We start from the raw sequence: 12,733 nt of genomic DNA, 5'->3' as shown, positions 1-12,733 counted from the left end.
CTCTTTTGGAGCGTATGATGTCAAAATCAAAACACACCATCACCTAAGCTTCTGAGAAGAGAAACAAAAGTTAGGATGATCCACTTTTTAACTGTGCATGTAGCAGATTCTCAAAATGTCAAATCAAACATAATAATAATATATAGGTCGGTGATTCCATCGATTTTTACAGAAAATTAACGTGAATTCTTCGAATTGTATGTGTCAATATATTAACCCATGATTAAGCATTGCTCTGGTAAAGTCTCCACGACCATCTTTGCATTATATACATAGCAATTCAGTAGTAGTTTAAAATTTTTAGGAGTTTGATAATTTATTTCTATGTATAAACAGTCTCACATAATGATCCATATCACGTTTTACTGGATGTTGTGCCTCAGAAGTTACGTAGAACTATTTATTCATGTCGTTATTGATCATGTTAGATAGACCCAGTGATTCTGTAAATCTTGTTTAGCCAAGATGTAATTACATACAATTTGATGATCAGTTTCTAAAGTCTTCAAAAGATTGGGCACATAAAATTTCTTTAAGTTATAATTAGTCTTTGATTAGGTTTGGAAGTTTTACTTTATTGTCCTTTATTATTCCGACATGTGGTGTATAAATTAGTTCCAAGTTAATTGTATCAAGCTCCAACAGTCCTGTCAATCATTTTAGAAGTTTAATTATCCTTAAACGTTAAAAAGCCAACCTTAGGCATTGTTATTGGCTCTTAGTTGTTCTCCTAATAAACCTGTCTAGTTAGGTCTTTCATACTTGATAGTTGTGAACTATTACCTCTAAAAATGATGAAAAAAATAGGCTGATTCCATTAAAAGTAGCTTCTGAAATAGTTTATTTGCGTAGAAAGAACTTATATCGACCACAAGAAAGTGCATATATATATATAGCATGTGCCTTGTTGGTTGTTTCAGTTTGATTTTCAACGGAGTAAGTGGACTTGAATATTCTGAACCACGCACTCTTCTCTTAGATAATACAAATAAAAATTCGCTAATTTATCTCCATTAATTTTTGTTGCATCATAATCATTAATGGAAGTATACTACGTGATGCTACAATGTTGGTTTAGTAACCATCATTCTTAATAATTTAATTAAGAAAGATAAGCCAGGAGTTGAGTTGAGTTTACCTAAACTCATTTTCCAATAATTTAATTAGAATTGAAAGAGATAAATCGATATAAGTTTTTATGATTTTGCTATCTAACTAATTCAATTAGAAATCAACCACAAGTATGAATGACGTTTTTATGTCTTTTTATTATGTCACAAAATACCGACATACGTCGACGTTGATGTGAAAAACATAAAAACTAAAGACATTTTACATTAAAATTACGGATATAAAAAAAAAAAAAACCTTTATTACCTTGTTTAAAGTAACACAATGAAAAAAAAAGATACATAACATTTCATGTAATTCGCATACAACGATCATATTTGTGATTGATTTTTACGAATTCGACATATACTGAAATCAATTTTCACCTTGATTATCCTTGATTATGATCATAACCATCTATAAACGGCTGTAAAAGCTGTTTGTCTTTTACATTAAATAAAAAACTTGTAAACAAAAAAACTTACTACAACAATCTTTGATATTATAAGAGGTTTTTTTGTTTGCAAATGACAATTTTAACCACTAATAAATACATTTTTCATGGTTGAAAACATAGTCGGGAAAATCACTCTCGAAAAATAATTCTCGATGATTTTTATCATAATCGCTATTATTTATAGGAGTTTTACAAAAACTGCAGTCACTTGCAAGGTTTTCATAAAATCGTTATTACTTGTGTGGGTCTCTAGAAACGTCGATAGTTATTGGAGTTATTCAAAACCGTCGAGACTTGTATGAGTTGTCCAAAACCGCTAATAGTTTCAGGATTTACATTGTTGGGTTTTCAACACCATCAGAAATGGAAATAATTTAATTTTTTTTATGATTCAAATTATTTGATTAATTTGATTAACATGAAATATGTTTAATAATAAACTAGAGTATTCTGAAATCCAAAGTAAATATTATTATATAAAATAAACTCCAAACATTAAAAATACAATTAATTCATCAACTTAAGAAATAACTTATGATCATATCAGAGCGGTGCAACTGAATGCACTAGTACAGAAAGGGAAAACAACATCGGTTAGTTTTAGCTATAGGCCTCGGTTTTCGAACCGAGGCATATCCAGACGAGGTAGAAAAAGAAAGGATTTGACCTCGGTTTTTTCGTAGAACTTTATGCCTCGGTTGTAGCTTGAACCGAGGCAATAGAGTCCTTTCTTTTTTAAACGAGGTTCTTATTAGTAGTCAAGCCATCTATCTAATGTACGGTTCAACCACCCCATCAACACCAAAATTTGCAGTATTGCCTTCGCCTTTTCCCAGACTCGAGGAGCCCCTGGGGACTTAATCGTTGTTTCCTTAGAAGGGGAATCAAGGTTCACATTCATCTCATTACCTTCCCCTTCATCATGAACAATGTTCGTAACATTTCCTGTCATCTTCATCATCAACTCCACCCACAAACAACCAGATCCAATCCAAACCAAGCAAACACACAACACATCACACAAAAGAAAAACAAGATCCTACGCTGCTACTCCTTAAATATTAAGCATTTAGTTACAAGACCCACAGGTCAGAAACTGCAAAAATTTGTAATTCTATAATGGTTCATAGACGATAACTCAAAGACAGAAAACACAGATTTCCAGAGACACAAATCTTGCAATGGTCCAAAGATCAAAATCAAAGAAACAATTATCAGCAAAGAAAGATAGAAACAATTATCAGCAAAGAAAGATAAAATTAAAAAAGATAGAAACGCAGAAACGTAGAAACGCAAGAACAATTATCAGCAAAGAAAGATGAAAGTAAAAAACTCACCACAAACGCAGAATCGCAGAAACGCTTGGACCATTGCTCGGACTCGATCTTGGATCCTCGTTGTCGCGACTCTCTTCCTTCTGCTCGATCGAGGAGATGATGCGCCACGAGGGAGGAGCGACGGAGGGAGGAGGCGGCAAAGGGAGCAGAAACGCAGAAACGTCGTTGGAGGCAACGACAGAGGACGACGGAGAGCAGCAGCGAGATGCATTGGAGGCAGCGGCAGAGGACGACGGAGAGCAGCAGCGAGATCTGTTGGAGGCAGCAGCAAAGGACGACGGAGAGCAGCAGCGAGATGCACCGATACAGTCGTTAGAGGAAGCGGCAGAGTCGTTGGAGGCACCGAGGAGGCGCTGCAGCGGGGATCTGATGCAGGGGTTCGCAAAGCACTTCCCGAAGCCCATGGCAGCGTCGGAGGTGAGCGGAGATTGAGGCAAAGTACGGAGGCCGGAGATGCGGTGGAGGTCGGCGGCGAGGATGTTGGAGACCTTGAAGAGTGTTGTTCGAAACGGTGACGAATGTGTAAGGGTGAGAATGGTGAAAAAAGAAGACGAAGAAAAGGAAAGAGTGGAGTGAATGCATTGTGGAAGGAGAGAGAGAGAAAAAAGAAAGAGCTGGAGTGGGTGGAAGGAGAGAGACAGAAAAAAGAAAGAGCTGGAGCGGGCAGAAAATATCAAGCCATACTAACCCGGTTATTTGGTTAACCGATGTCTAATTTAATGCGTGTAGGGCCCGCGTGATGTTTGCACGCTTTTATGCTTCGGTCTTATAATAATCGAGGTAATAAACGATTTTTTGACTCGGTTCAAAGAGAACCGAGGCCTATAAACGCTTTTTTGACTCGGTTCAAGGAGAACCGAGGCTTATAAAGTCATTATAATCACAAAACTGCCACCGCATTGTTTTATGCTTCGGTTTTCGGAAAACCGAAGCATATTACCTGCATTAGAATCTTGATTTTGTACCAGTGATGTTTGCATGTTTTGAAAAAAATCAAGATGACAGGATGAATTGAGTTCTTGTGCTTTAAAATAATTTTTCTTCTCTCTTTTTAAACTTACTTAACATGTTACCAATAAGGAGTATTGGTAAATCTTGAAGAAATTTGTTTTGATGATGCTGCAAGAAGTTTTAGTTGAAGAAGATATTAGAATTAGTTAAAAGCAATTTGTAGAAATTAAATGTAGTAGGAAATTCTTGTAAACTTTGTAAACTTGCATTTTTAACTGCAATAATCGATTATGGAATGACAATAATCGATTATCACAGAGTCATACAGGAATAATCGATTATCACATCATATAATCGATTATTACATTTTGAAAACCCTGTAACGGACTTTAATAATCGATTATCACTTTTGATAATCGATTATCAATGGCAGTTGGGAGATCTCTTTTCAGTTTTTGACCCTGCACGAAACTAGGCTTATAAATAGAGGTCTTCACAGCTCTTAGAAAAAACTTTTCAATTGAGAGTATTAGAGCTTTGTGCCTAAGGGAAGCTCTCTGTGAGTGAAAAGGATCTATGGCATTTTGAGAATACAGTTTGTCTGAGGAAGTTCTCAAAGTGATAGAGTGCTCTTGTCTGGTCTTGTGAATAGGAGAAGCTCGCGCTTTGTGTGTCAAAGGTCGGAGCAGTTCTCTTCAAGTTGATAGAGCAGTTGCTTCCGGTTCGTGCGTCGAAGGAACCTCTTCCGGTTCGTTTGTCTAAGGAAGGTGTTTTCTATTCTTTGCTTATTTTGTTTATCTAATTGTAATCTGCAAACTATATTTTTAGTGAAAAAGGTTAATCACTATTTATAGTGATTAACGACTGGACGTAGAATCTTTTGATTCGAACCAGGATAAAATTTATGTGTTGGTTTTCTTGATCCCTAAACTCTTAGCACATCAACTGTTCGATAAAAGTTCGCTAAGAAAATCAATTTTTGAAATCGACTATCTTAACTTGTGTTGTGATCGTTACACGCTTTCCGCTATCTATATTTTATTCCGCTGCGCGACTCTATAACGGTACCGATTGTTCCAACAATTGGTATCAGAGCTTGCTTTGATAGTTTTTCAAATTTTTCAAAAATGGGCGGTCATAACCAAGTTTATGCTGAGGGTGCTTCTATTGATAGACCTCCTTTGTTTACGGGGGAAAATTATGCGTTTTGGAAAATAAGAATGCAAATATTTTTGGAGTCTATTGACAGGGGTATTTGGGAAGTTGTTATGAATGGACCAATTGTTCCCACTATTTTTGTAAATGATATGTAGGTAGAAAAGCAATTTTTACAGTGGACTATGGATGAAAATAGAATGGCACAATATGATGTTAGGGCTAGGAACATAATTTTATCTGCACTAACCCTTGATGATTTTTTCAAAGTTTCTGTTTATAAAAGTGCTCAGGAAATGTGGGAAATTTTAAGAGTTACTCGTGATAAAGTCACAGATGTTGTTAAGTTGACGTTGTCTGATTCAAGCTCCTCAAGCTCAAACAATTCAAATAAGCAAGAAAATCTATGCTTAATGGCCAGCAATGAATCATCTAAAAGCCAACTCTTTAAGAAAAAGAAGGACAATCAAGGCTCCTCATCAAGCTTTAAATGTTATGGATGTGGTGAAAGAGGCCATATAAAAGCCGTTTGTCCAATTATCAAGAAATTTCACAAAAAGAAGAAGGTCCACATTGCTTGGGTTGATAATGACTCAAGTAGTTCAAGTGATTCTGTTGAAGAAACAAACTTATGTTTGACAGCTAATGTTGATGACACTGCAAGCCAAGTAAGTTGTTCTAATTCTGAATCTAGTGAATTTGATTTGCAAAAAGCTTTTCTTGAATTCCTTGATGAATCTGAAAAATTTAATGCTGCTCATAAAAATTTGAAAAAGGAATTTAAAGAATTGCGAATTAAATATGAGAAGGCATTATATGAGGAAGTAAGTTTGAGAAATAAAATTTGCAACTTGGAAATGAAAGAGTCTTCAAATGTTGAACATCCTATTGAATGTCTTTCATGTAAGAGTTATATGCTTGATATTGATATTCTTGAAAATCTTCTTGAAGTTGCAACTAGAAATAATAATATTGAAATGCCTATAACTATTAGAAAGGTTTATAAAAACAAAAGTGTTTTTAAAAGTAAGAACCAAATTAAAAGAACTCGTAGGGTATGGGTTGAAAAAGGAACTGTGTCTTATAGAAACCCAAATGTTGTCACATGCTTTTATTGTATGAAAAAGGGGCACACTTCTAACAAATGTAGAATTTAATATTTTGATGTTCCAAATGAAAAATATGTTTGGATTCCTATTATAAAGTAAATTGTCTCTAACCTCAAAGGACCCAAATGAGATTATGGGGACCAAAACTCTATTGTTTGGTTTTGCAGGTTAATTTTTCAAAAGGAAAAGAAGACTCTATGGTATCCTGGTATTTTTTAAGAGCTTTGAAATAATTTATGAATGTTAGATGTGTCTTAAGTTGAAAATTTGGCCAAATTTTTTTTTTTCATAAATTAACGTAAATAATCGATTACTAAGGGTAATAATCAATTATCTCGTCCTCAAAAATTCGGATTTTGACAATTTGGCTCGCACATAATCGATTATTTAAAGTAATAATCGATTATCTTAAGTCACAGCGTAAAAAAAAAAAGAAAAACTTCAAATTTATTTTTTTTAGTCTGTTTTTAAAAAGGGATTATTACATTCAGGGTAAGATATATGAGTTTGTTAGATATCTTGTTTTTATCTCTATTATGGATTAATTAATATTGTTTGTACATCTTAATTAGAGTTGAATTTCTGTTTTTCTTATATTCCATGAGGTATTCTGTTCTTTCATGTTATGAAATTTCAATTTTATTTCTATTTTGAAATGCATCAATTCTTTTGTTGAGGGGGAGAAAAATTTGAGGGGGAGTTTTTCCACTTTTTTACTTTTTGCTTATGATCAAAAAGGGGGAGAAAACTTCTAATTTTAGTGCTGCAATTATTACTAACATGTTTGTAAGTATGGAATCTGTGCAGGAAATTAGAAATCTTTTAACAAATTGAATTTTTGATCATCATCAAAAAGGGGGAGATTGTTACCAATAAGGAGTATTGGTAAATCTTGAAGAAATTTGTTTTGATGATGCTGCAAGAAGTTTTAGTTGAAGAAGATATTAGAATTAGTTAAAAGCAATATGTAGAAATTAAATGTAGTAGAAAATTCTTGTAAACTTTGTAAACTTGCATTTTTAACTGCAATAATCGATTATGGAATGGCAATAATCGATTATCACAGAGTCATACAGGAATAATCGATTATCACATCATATAATCGATTATTACATTTTGAAAACCCTGTAACGGACTTTAATAATCGATTATCACTTTTCATATTCGATTATCAGTGGTAGTTGGGAGATGTCTTTTCAGTTTTTGACCCTGCACGAAACTAGGCTTATAAATAGAGGTCTTCACAGTTCCGATTATTACATTTTGAAAACCCTGTAACGGACTTTAATAATCGATTATCACTTTTGATAATCGATTATCAGTGGCAGTTGGGAGATGTCTTTTCAGTTTTTGACCCTGCACGAAACTAGGCTTATAAATAGAGGTCTTCAAAGCTCTTAGAAAAAACTTTTCAATTGAGAGTATTAGAGCTTTGTGCCTAAGGGAAGCTCTCTGTGACTGAAAAGGATCTATGCCATTTTGAGAATACAGTTTGTCTGAGGAAGTTCTCAAAGTGATAGAGTGCTCTTGTCTGGTCTTGTGAATAGGAGAAGCTCGCACTTTGTGTGTCAAAGGTCAGAGCAGTTCTCTTCAAGTTGACAGAGTTGTTGCTTCCAGTTCGTGCGTCGAAGGAAGCTCTTCCGGTTCGTTTGTCGAAGGAAGGTGTTTTCTATTCTTTGCTTATTTTGTTTATCTGATTGTAATCTGCAAACTATATTTTTAGTGAAAAAGGTTAATCACTATTTATAGTGATTAATGACTGGACGTAGAATCTTTTGATTCGAACCAGGATAAAATTTATGTGTTGGTTTTCTTGATCCCTAAACTCTTAGTACATCAACTGTTCGATAAAAGTTCGCTAAGAAAATCAATTTTTGAAATCGACTATCTTAACTTGTGTTGTGATCGTTACACGCTTTCCGCTATCTATATTTTATTCCGCTGCGCGACTCTATAACGGTACCGATTGTTCCAACATAACAGATAATATCAAGAACAATAAAAAAGTGTAAGGAAAGAGAGATTTGATCAACAAACCCTACGTCCAATTGCTAATCTCTAAAATGGGAGATCAACGATTCACTATCACAAAATGTATAAAACCTACAATCACACGTGAACAAGTTTAAAGGTTTAGAAAATACCTCTCTTGAAACCACAAGAGATGATACTCACTTCCCCTGAACACCACAATGATGAACACCTCCTCTGAATATTTCCTAAAGGATGACAGACTTCACTTAGCAACAACAACAACACTCAATCACACCAAGTTTCCAAATCCTCTATAGAAAGTTTCACAAGATCTCTAGCTTCTCACTTCAAATATATTCTAATTTAGTGTTGTATTTTTTAATGAGAGTCTAAAACTTCTATTTAAAGAATTCACTTAATGACACCTCCAAAAATTTATTGTCAAACTTTTCTCGCTGTGATAATCAATTATCCCATTTAGGTAATCAATTATGCAATTAATGAAAGTAAAATAGCCAAAAGTGTGCTCAAAATTTCCAACAGTTAGTCATTATAAACGATTATTATAAGTCATAATCGATTAGCAATAATCGATTATCAGTTCCTCGTAATTGATAATTCTAGATGTCATTTTGAGTTTTTGGCTTAACAAACTTGCTCTGTGATAATCAATTATCCATTTTACATGCAAACAATCTTCAACTTGCATGTGTTCATTAACTACTCCTCTGAATCTGTTTTCTGTCTTGGTCCAATGGTTGGTTCCTTTTCACCGATAGGAATTTAGTAGGCTGCCTTAGAAGTTAATCACTTGCGGGTTAGGCAAGATGGTGGAAGTGTAGAATTTGTCTGGTTCATTCGAGGTAAGGGAAGCTAAATTTTAACTTGTATTTTTATAAGTTTGAAATGAATTGTATGATTGATTGAAATGCATGTTGAATTACTGTTTTCGATTGGATGTGAGGACTGAACTTTGTGAACTAGATTTGGGGAGTATTATGCAGAAAAAGTGTTCGGCCAGTGTCAATTTGAGGAAGTGAGAGAGTGAAAATGAAAGTTTGAGGTTGGGAGTGATTTTGGCAGTGAGGTGAGTTTGAACAAGTACATTGTGACCTGTTAGAATCATTAAGTTAGCCAAAAATGTATAAAAGTGGTAAATTATGGTGTTCTTCATAATTCTGCAGAAATTATGCAGAACACAGAGTGTGCACAGTTGGTCGTTCGGTCTTGGTCAAACGCTCGGTCTTATACTAGCAGTTGTGCTAGTGTTAGCGTACAATCTTATACTAGCAGTTATTGTAGTGTTAGCGCTTGGTATTATATTAGTATTTGGTTTAGTCTTGGTATTCAACCTAGTTTTAGTACTCAACTTTAATGTAGTGTTAGGCTTTCCCTAGTAGTCGGCCTTCGCCAGTGTTCGGTCTATTGTTAGGTCTTGTTTATTATAGACTATTCGGTTTTGTTCTTGGGTAGTGAGAAACTGTTCGGTCTCCAACATTCACAGGGTTCTCGGTCTTATGAGTGAGGATATGATTGTTGAATGGCATGCTATGTTAATTGATGAGGATTATGTTTTTAAGTACTGTGGAAGAGAATTCCAAGGCGGAATGTCTCGTGGATGGTTATTGAATTGTAAAGTATGAATGAGGGTATCGTACTAAGCTGATGTTTATCCTGATATTCTGTGATTACTCATTCTTAAGTAGAGACGAATAACTCATGTGTGAGAGTGACAGGAGGTCCTTTAACCTCAGGGTATCGAGGTAATCTTCACTGGACTAACCTTGTGGGGTGGCTTGATGGGGGTCTTGCTGTTTCACCACCACAAGTTCAAGAATGCCTGTAGCTACACATCCATACAATCCAGATAGTCAAGTGAGGTGTTCGGTCTATGCATGAGTTATGGTGTTCGGTCATAACTACTTGAGTATTTGATTTGCATATGTTTGCTTGTATTCGGTTTTGCTATGTTGTAGTGTTCGGCCTTGCATTGTTTGGACTTGTGAGAAATGTATGTATGTATATACATTTAAATTACTTTAGCTTACCCTTATTTCCTATTTTGTCCATGTTCCTATTCGGTTCTTCTCTTGCAATGATCACCTTTGGGTGTGAGCAGAGGTAGAGGATTGCTCGGTGGAGCAAGCTTTGGAGGAAGAAGAAAGACCAACCGTTTAGTAGTAATTTACTGTTTAATCTTGTTAATAGTTTTGTATGAATCGTTCGGTTATAATCCTAACTTGGTAATAAATGTTCGGATTATGCACATAGTTTTGGAATAGTGTAGGACTTTTGTGAAGTTTTAACCTTTATGGTTATTTTGTAATAACTGTAAGGTTAACTTTATTTCCAGTAATTGTTTTACTATATTATTAAATTAGGACTCTTGTATATAGTTTTATGCTATATTTTTGGGATGTTACACAATGAAACAAGTATGAACAATAATAAAAGAGAAGGGACAGAAAGATCAACATAGAGATTTATATTGGTTTAGCCAAGCCTACATCTAGTTTTCCTTCAACAACCTGAGTTAAAGGGAACTGTTAAAATAGAATGACTCAATTTCTCAGTCCAAGAAGGGGGGGGGGTTGAATTGGTGAAGTGTAAAAACAAAAGCTTTTAAAATCTCTTTCACAAAATGTGATGCCTTTACACTTTTCTGGCATCGCAAGGTAAATGATTAACAATGCAGCAAAAACTTAATCGAATATGCAAATAACTTAATCGCATGAATAAAAGAGAGTAGGGATCAGAAAATTCAAAGGTTGTGTTTTTATACTGGTTCAGCCAAGCCTACACCAGTGTCCTTCCAAGCACGAGAAGCAAATGCACTATAAAGATCAAGGTTTTTACAACAAGATTTTTATAGAGACCTCACGTCAAAAATATAAAACACCCCTCTAACCCTTTAATCTAATATAGGTAGTAAACAACAAGACCAGCAGCAAGAACACCCTCTTCTGTTGTCTAACCCTTTGAGGCACCTCAAACTCAAAAACACCACTGTTTTTCTTCCTGTAATCACAACAGGGAAACCAAGCCAATCTTTAAAAGATTGCAAATCCTGATCACACAGTAAACACCCAAAATGTGCATATTAATCAGACCTTTGAAACACAGCAAGTCTTGCTCCTCAACAAATCTCATAATCCTTGATCACCACGACCAATCCTAATTCTTGGAGCTTTTCCCTTCTTTGTAAGATCACAAAGCTTTCTGTAAAGAATATGAAAGTGTTAAAATCACAAAATTTCTTACAAAAATCAAATAAGCGTCAATTTATAGTTAAACACATATCGGACGCATTTTAATAGACTTTGCTACTAACGTAATCGAATGCACCATTCAGTTATAACAGTTTAGTAGCAATTACAATAATTAGTTGAATGCAATTAATGCAACCGACTATCATTTAATGCTTGGTCAACACAATTAAAAATATGACCGCTATGTTAGTTGTGACAAGCATTTAACAATTTTTCAAAACATCAACCAACTTAGTCGAATACAAATCACATGCAATCGATTAAACAACGATACTTAGCACAGTTTTGAAAACTTTTCTTCTTTAAAAATCTCACAGCACACTTGAAAAGATTTTGTGCAAACACATGAGTTTTAATCGATTCACCCCATAATGTAATCGACTTAAAACTGTTGTTTTGCCACATATTTAAATTTCAACTAAAGTGCATGTGGTTTTCCTTTTCCAAAAACATATGTCATGCTTACATATATAAAATCACATATTTAACACAATGATATGCAATTAACAACACAATCATTTTCTCATGTATGCTCATACAAATTTAATATAGTAAAGAACAACATATAATATGTAAACACAGAACATGTAACACAAAATATACATGTGTTATTAATTATGTGTTGTCATAATCAAAACCTTAGATATTTCTAAGATTGGGTTAAGCAACAAATGTGCTCTCCTTATCAACAATCTCAACAGAAACCTGTTAAAATGTTGGCAAGTGTACCAATCGTATCAAGTAATATAAAATGGTAAGACCAAGTATTGTATGTCAGAGGACTCAAGACACTAAACAATTGTGTAATTGCTTAACTAATTAAGACTTAAGAACAATTTTTTGGGGTTTTGAATGCAAATGCAATAAAACTAAACATGAATGCAATTTGACCAATTGAGGTTAAACACTAGAATGAATGGATGAAGTTGATAATATGAGATGATTATGTTGTTGGGGTTTAGATTTCACCTAGTTTACTCTCATGCATATATGAATTCATCTTCTTCATTCATTGTTAACGTCACTTTCTAGATTACTTAAACCCCGATCCTCGGCAAAGAAAGCCTATCCTTAATTACTAGACCATAATCCCTTGCATCCCTAATAATTAATTCTACATTACGATTAGAAGCTTAAGACGACCAAACCTCCTATCCCCATCCCTGGGCAATATTGCTTTTGGGAGCAATTCTCCAGATCTAGGTTTCCCCGTATGTGTCCATATCACGAAAACCTATAATCATGTCATGAATGAGTTAAACATAACAAGCATAGAGCAAAGAAGAATAACCCTAACAATTGATCAAAGAAGCATATATAAATTGGAATCAATTCAAATACATGAGACTTTAGAGGTTACATCTTCCCCAA

Source organism: Vigna angularis, chromosome 1, assembly GCF_016808095.1.
Source record: "Vigna angularis cultivar LongXiaoDou No.4 chromosome 1, ASM1680809v1, whole genome shotgun sequence".
NCBI classification, from domain to species: domain Eukaryota; kingdom Viridiplantae; phylum Streptophyta; class Magnoliopsida; order Fabales; family Fabaceae; genus Vigna; species Vigna angularis.
Note: the sequence above shows the minus strand (reverse complement) of the source record.